Below are 8,002 nucleotides of genomic sequence, written 5' to 3'. Positions count from 1 at the left end.
TGGGGTGCCCCTCCCCTCTATATATAGGTGGAGGGGCATGGGGCACAATCCCTCCAAGCCCTAGGGCACAGCCAAGGTGGGAGGAGGTGGAATCCTAGTCCTCCTCCGTCCCATCCAAAAAAAGGTGGACTTTCCACCTTTCGCAACTGCATAGGCCTTCAGGGAGTTGTGTGCCTGACCCAATAAGACCAGGGTGCCTCCCCTCAGCCCGTGCAAACCCTTGGGACATGGTGGAACCCTTGGTGGACTTTCGGACTCCTCCGAAAGTTTCCAAAACCTTCTAGAAGCTTCCCAATGCAATACCAAAGAAACCTGGAACTTTTCCAATAGCCAAAATATGACTTCCCGTATATAAATATTTACCTTTGGACCATTTAGGAGCTCCTCGTGATGTCTGGGATCTCATCCGGGACTCTGGACAACATTTATTCACCAACACAATAACTCAACTATGTCTATATCATCACAGAATGTTAAGTGTGCACACACTTCAGGATCGAGAACTATGGAGACATGACCGAGACACCTCTATGGTCAATAACCAATAGCGGGACATGGATGCTCATATTGGGTCCCAAAAATTCTACGAAGATATATATCGTTCGAACCAATGATGTCAAGGATTCAATTAATCTCGTATGCAGTTCCTTTTGTCCATCGGTATATTGCTTGCCCGAGATTCGATTGTTGGTATCTCCATACCTAGTTCAATATCATTACCAACAAGTCTCTTTACACGCTTCATAATACAAGATCCTGTGACTAAATCCTTTGCCACATTTCTTGCAAGATTATTGTGATGTTGTATTACAGAGTGGGCCCCGAGATACGTCTCCGTCATACGGAGTGATAAATCCCAGTCCTAATCCATGCCAACTCCATATACACCCTCAGAGAAACCTGTAGAGCATCTTTATAGTCACCCAGTTATATTGTGACATTTGATACACAAAAGGCATTCCTCCGGTCTCGGTGAGTTGCATGATCTCATGGTCATAGGAACACATACATTGACATGTGATTACGAGGTGATGTGTATGCTTCTGGCCCCTCGTTGGAGTCCAAGTGGAAGGTGGAGATGTAGTAAGCAGAAAATTTCCCTTACACGGAGATTGTAAGGTTTATCGAACCAGTAGGACTCCTAGGCTCAGCAAGTAGGTGTATTCCACCCTGGCGCTAGCAGAAGACGTGGACCTGCACACACAACAAATAACTTTGCTCCCAACGAGTACAGAGAGGTTGTCAATCTCTCCGGCCTTGTAGTTTGCAAAGGATCAAAACACAAGCGGGAAGGTAATAGTAATTGTAACGGGAAAGTAAATAAAACGGTAAATGATGGAGGTGTAAGCAATGATGGTGATATGGACCGGAGTCACATGATGGTCACTAATAATGTCTCTCTCCCAAAAGACGATAAACAACTATGCTAGGGTAAACAAATCACAGTTGGGCAATTGACAGAATTATTGTCGCACCGCAATGCTAATTATGCTCCTTGATAGTTAGAGGTTCAATATTAATGAGCAATACGCCAAGACAAGTAGACCGTTTATTCATCAACATCTACTTACTAATCATCCACCTTGAGATATCTATCCAGAATATCTCTCCAGTATTAAGTTGCGAGACCCACCCAAAGTGTAAACTCAAAGCAACGGACAACTGCATTAGCGAACTATGCGTAAGGTAAACAATCCTTGCACCCTTGGTGACAAGCACCATTGTTTTCTCCCTGGTGGCAACAAGCACATCCCCTAGTCTCATGTTTCTATCACTCAAGCTAGACATAGAGGGGCCCGAACCCACAATCATGCATAACTCTTCCTCTTGGAGTTACGATCTACTACTTGGCCAAAGCAAAAAAAGCAATGGAGAACATGCAAGAATCACTAAGGAACATAATATAAAAGGATAATCAAATATATAACTCATAACAATCTGAACATAATCTCATAATCCATCGGATCCCAACAAACCGAGCATAGCAATAGCAAGAGAATTACATAGATGCCTTGATCATGTAGGGCAGCTCACAAGGACTAACCATTGAAGCACAAGATTGGAGAGAAGACATCACATAGTAGTGCTCATGGACTCATGGTCCAAGGGAAAATACTCACGGCACATCCGGGAGGCGTCCATGGTGGTGGAGAAGCTCCCGGAGGACAATCCTCCCTCCAGAAGGGTGCCAGGAAGAGGTCTCCTAACGCTTCCGATCTCGGAAGCGCTGGGGCGGCGGAACGATGGAGAAATTCGCGATTCCAGACAGTATGTGAGGGTTTCCTCATGGAACACTAAATATAGGCCAAAGGAGGGCATCGGAGGAGGTGGGGCCCATCCAGGCGACCTCCTGGCACGACCTAGGGCCAGGCCGCGCTAGCAGGCCACCTGGGGAGGCCCCTGGGCCCCCTTCGGTGATCCCGAAGCTTCTGTTTCACTGATTTTTTTATATATTTTTCTGCATTTTTTCGGGCTTCGAAAAATTGGGTAAACGCCCCTGCAAAAAAGACATCAGCAGACAAAAACTGGCACTGGGTGCACTAAGTTAGTAGGTCATTCCAAATATGTGTAAAATGATATAAAAGTGTAGCAAAACATATAACAATGTCACCCAAAAGATCATGGAACAAGCAGAAATTATAGATACGTTTGGGACGTATCAACATCCCCAAGCTTAATTTCTGCTCGTCCTCAAGTAGATAAATGATAACACAATAATTTCTGTGGTGACATGCTAACACACATATAAGAACTTCAAAGTAAAGCAAGTGAGATATGCAATTCAAGTCAAGACAATAACAAGCAAGAGTGTATATCTAGTATTGAATTTAGCAAAGTAAGAACAAAAAGGTGCAAGAGTTATCGCTGTCCGTGACTCAAATGTCTCCAAATGGTGTTTGCGAGCAAGAAGTGAGAGATGGGTTCAGAGATAAAATATTTTTTAATTGAGAACTCAATCTACTAAACTTCACACTTAGTCTCCTTTGGAATCTTATTTTGACTCATCCCCAGACCAGTTGTGGGACACAAGTCAAAATGATCCTATCCCTTTTGATTTTGAGCACTCATGCAATGGATGAGCTTAAGCAAGATATGTTGGCACTTAGGATGGCAAATAGCATAATGATTGGGAAGGAAGACAAAAAGGTGTGAAAGGCTCACATCAATGAGGACAACCATAGGCGAGAGAAAGCCCAATGATAGATATGACGTGAGGAGTAGGGATTGCCATGTAACGGATGCACATATGAGCTAAGGTAAGCTCTCCAATGGAACTAGTGGGGGTGCATCCAACTTGTTTTCTCATGAAGACCTAGAGCTCATTTGAGAAGGCTCATCATTGGAATATGCAAACCAAGTTCTATAGTGTAAGGATCCCCACATAGTTATGCATGAATGATAATCTCTATGTAGTACCAATATAGTAATGGAGTACGAGTGTGGGTCTTTCAAAAGGAATAGTAGTGTTGCCCGCTTCTCTCTTTTTATTTCTTTTTCTTTTCTCTTTTTCTATATTTTTGTGGCCTCTTTGGCTATTTCTTTTATCTCTCATTTGTCCTCTTTGGGATCTTTTGTTTGTCCTCTTTGGGATGTTTTCCTCACTTAAGGGCAACACTCTATATTTTACATGAATATAAAGAAAAATCATCACACTTTATAAGAAGTACACAACATAAAGACAAGTGAAAACTATCATGATGTATGCAAATATATGCCTCTGCCAGTGTAGCCGGATATGCAATGATATTAGCGCGTCATGTAGCAATAATGAGGGCAAGGCCCAACTAGCATGCGGCTCTATGATCAAGACAAAGCATGTATGACATGAAGATCAAGTCATGAGATGATGGATGTTACATGGCAATGTATCTCGGAAAGGCTACGGAAATGCCTTAATAGGTAGGTATGGTGGCTGTTTTGAGGAAAGATATAATGAGGCTTATGTATGACAGAGCGTATCATGTCATGGGTTTGGATGCACCGGTGAAGTTTGCACCAACTCTCAATGTGAGAAAGGGAATGCACGGTACCGAAGAGGCTAGCAAAATATGGATGGTGGAAGTGCCAACAATAAATTCTCACATTAGTCCGAAGAACTCATACACTTATTATCGGTAACTCTCTATCTAGTTAGGAAATTTCACAAAAAGATAAGTACCCCAAGGAGGAATTGTCGGTGTTTACTCACAACATAAGCCAAGGGTAGGCTAAAGATGGTGGGAACCGAAGTGGCACCGGAGGGTGCTGGGAACGAGGATGGTACAAGCATGGAACGCACGATGTATCCAGGTCCAGGGCTCTCCGTAGAGATAATACCCCTAATCCTGTCGGAGTGTATGATGTATGAATGGGACTACAAAGTGCTCCTAGAGCTGTATTGCGGAGGTGGAACAAGGAGCTGCCGGCTCGCGTCTGCCTCTCCTATGTGGTGTGTGTGTATGATGAGTTGACCGACCCTCTGCATGTAGGGGAGCGGGGGATTTTATAGATGAACCCACCGACCTATAATACGGATAAAAGTACAAGAGTGGGACCCGGCTGGCAGCCTCGTCGGCTGGCCAGAGGGCCCACGGGGTCTTGTCTTGTCGCTGGAGGGGCCCGCCGGCTACGAGGTCCCGTCTGGCTATGGGACCCGCCGGCTAGCCAATAAGGCTGTCGCGTAAGGTTGACGCAGGACACGTGTGGTACGTCCGGCGTCGTCCAGCGAGGATCGTCATGGCTAGGCAGTACAGCCGTCTCCACTGTTCCCACGCCGAGTCCAGTAATGGATTGGGAGTTTGACGGGCTGACACTATGCAGGGTGATGGATCGGAGCCGGAGGAGGTTAGCGGCGTGGCCCCCGACGCTTGTACCTGTCATGCACCCCGATCCAGCACATTTGCTGACGTGTAGCCTCCTTCAACCGTAGGGTCTCGTCATGACCTACGGTCTGATGTGACGTGTGCTCCCTAGCCGGCTAGCTACTTGACCAGCCGGCCTGGGCACGGCCGCCTTGCCCCTAGCTGGCTTGCTTGGCCTAGGCGGCCAGGGGGAGGTAGTTGATACTTCTCCAACGTATCTATAATTTTTGATGGTTTCATGCTATTATCTTGTCAAACTTTGGATGTTTTGTATGCCTTTTATCTCTTTTTTCGGACTAACTTATTAACCAAGTGTCAAGTGCCAGTTCCTCTTTTTTCCGTGTTTATGACCCTTTTCACAGGAGTATTTTGAACGGAGTCCAAACGGAATAAAACATCAGAAAATATTTTTTCCAAAACAAAAGACCATCGGGAGACTTGAGAACCAAGGCAGGGGCCACCAGGGACCCCACAAGCCCTCATGGCGCGGCCAGGGGGCCCGCGCCTACCAGGCTTGTGGGCTCCCTGGGCCTCCTCTGCCCTAGGTCTTTCGCCTATATATTCCCTAAAATCCCAGAAAAAATCAGGAGATCATCGAAAGTACTTTTCTGCCGCCGCAAGCTTCTGTCTCTGCAAGATCCCATCTGGGGCACGTTCTGGTGCCCTGCCGGAGGGGGATTCGGATACGGAGGGCTTCTTCATCAACACCAAGACCTCTCTGATGATGCGTGGGTAGTTCACCATAGACCTACGGGTCCATAGCTAGTAGCTAGATGGCTTCTTCTCTCTCTTGGATCTTCAATACAAAGTTCTCCATGATCTTCATGGAGATCTATCCGATGTACTTGTCTCGGACGTGATGCCTATATGTATGATCATTGCCTTAGATATCGTCATGACTTTGCGCGGTTCTATCAATTGCTCGACAATAATTTGTTCACCCACCGTAATATTTGCTATTCTGAGAGAAGCCTCTAGTGAACACTATGGCCCCCGGGTCTACTTCACACCATATTTTCAGCCTTACTCTTTTACTTCGTTGCACTTTCCTCCTTCAGATCTCACTTTGCAATCAATCTTGAAGGGATTCACAACCCCTTTATAGAGTTGGGTGCAAGCTCTTTTGTGTTTACGCAGGTACTCTGCACTTGACGAGATTCTCCTACTGTATTGATACCTTGGTTCTCAAAATGAGGGAAATACTTACTGCTCCTTTGCTGCATCACCTTTTCCTCTTCAAGGGAAAAACCAACGCAAGCCCAGTCTCAGTCAACGTGCCAATCTCTGGCGCTGTTGTCTGTTGTCGTAGCAGAAGAATTTCTGGCGCCGTTGCCGGGGAGGATCAAGTCAAGAACTCATCCAAGTAAGTGTCGCAAACTCATCTCTTGCATTTACTTTTTTGCCTCTCGTTTTCCTCTCCCCCGGTTCTGAAAAACAAAAATTTACAAAAATATTTGCCTTCTTTCGTTTGCCTTTTTCGCTTGCTTTCTGTTGTTTGTGTGCTATGTGCCTTCAATATGCTTGCATCTTCGCTTGCTGAAAATCTAGTGATATGGATCCTCATCCACTAGCTAATCTCTTTAAGAGATCCAATTATGTTGAACCAATTGCTAGTGAGTTGAGTGGACTTGACTTTCTCTATGGAGTTTTGCTTGAGATGCGTGAATCTGAAAATCGTGATGAAGAAATTTATGAAGTGATTCACGAGGGGTCCTTGAATGAAAAGCATGATTGCAATGGTTTCACTATAAATCCTATTAGTGTCAATCATGCTAAAAATATGCAAAACTCTAAGCTTGGGGATGCTAGTTTTGCTTTGTCCACTACTTGTTGCAATGATCATGATTGGGGTAATGATTTTTCTTATGATCTTGAAAATTTGTTTAAGCCTCATGATGAATATGATATTTGCAATAATATTGAAAGTGGGTTTGGAGAAGTCATGACTTTAGTTGATAACAATCCCACTATTTTTGAAGAGCGTCAACTTTGCATGCATGTGGATCATGAAAAGAATATCCTTTGTGATAGCTATACTGTTGAATTTGATTATGATCCCACATGTAATTGCTATGAGAGAGGAAAATATTGTGGTAGAAACTTTCATGTTACCAAATTACGTCTCGTTATGTTGAGATTGCTATTGTCTCTTTCTTCTTCCTTGCATTTGGTAACTATTGGTTGTCTTGCCAGTTTGTTCTCCTATAAAATGCCTATGCATAGGAAGTATGTTAGACTTAGATGTGATTTTCACATCCTTTATGATGCTCTTGTTGTCCTTCAATTCTTGTCTTTTATGTGAGCATCATTGAAATCCTTATGCCAAGCTAAGGGCGTTAAACAATAGCGCTTGTTGGGAGGCAACCCAATGAACTTACCTTTTTCTTTCTGTTTTGTTGCGTCCGCACCATCATAATTCTGTTATGATAGTGTATTTTGTGTTTCTTTTTGTGTTTGAGCCAAGCAAAACCTTTATAACTAGTCTTGGTGATGGTTGTTTGATCCTGCTGGAAAAAGACAAAAACTTTTCGCTCACGAGATTATTATTTTTTTATTCAGAAAGATATTTTGAGTTGATTCTTTTTTATGCTGGTTGATATGCCTTTGGCCCAGGCAGTCGTAAAGTTTCAGAATTTTTGAGGTACCAGAAGTATACGAAGTATACAGATTGCTACAGACTGGTCTATTTTTGACAGATTCTATTTTTGTTGAGTTGGTTGCTTGTTTTGATGAAACTATGGATAGTATCGGGGGTACTAGCCATGGAGAAGTGAGAATATAGTAATCTAACACCAATATAAATAGAATTCAAGATTGCTACAGTACCTCAAAAGGTGGTAGTTTGTTTTCTTGTGCTAATGATATCACGAGTTTCTGTTTAAGTTTTGTGTTGTGAAGTTTTCAAGTTTTGGGTGATGTTCTCATGGACAAAGGGATAAAGAGTGGAAAGAGCGCAAGCTTGGGGATTCCCAAGGCATCCCAAGCAAAATTCAAGGACACCAAAAAGCCTAAGCTTGGGGATGCCCCGGGAAGGCATCCCCTCTTTCGTCTTCAATCCATCGGTAACATTACTTGGAGCTATATTTTTATTCACCACATGATATGTGTTTTGCTTGGAGCGTCTTGTATCGTAGGAGTCTTTTCTTTTTGTTGTGCCACAA

Source organism: Hordeum vulgare, chromosome 5H, assembly GCF_904849725.1.
Source record: "Hordeum vulgare subsp. vulgare chromosome 5H, MorexV3_pseudomolecules_assembly, whole genome shotgun sequence".
NCBI lineage: Eukaryota > Viridiplantae > Streptophyta > Magnoliopsida > Poales > Poaceae > Hordeum > Hordeum vulgare.
The sequence above is the reverse complement of the archived record's forward strand: the minus strand, read 5'-3'. Positions refer to the sequence as shown.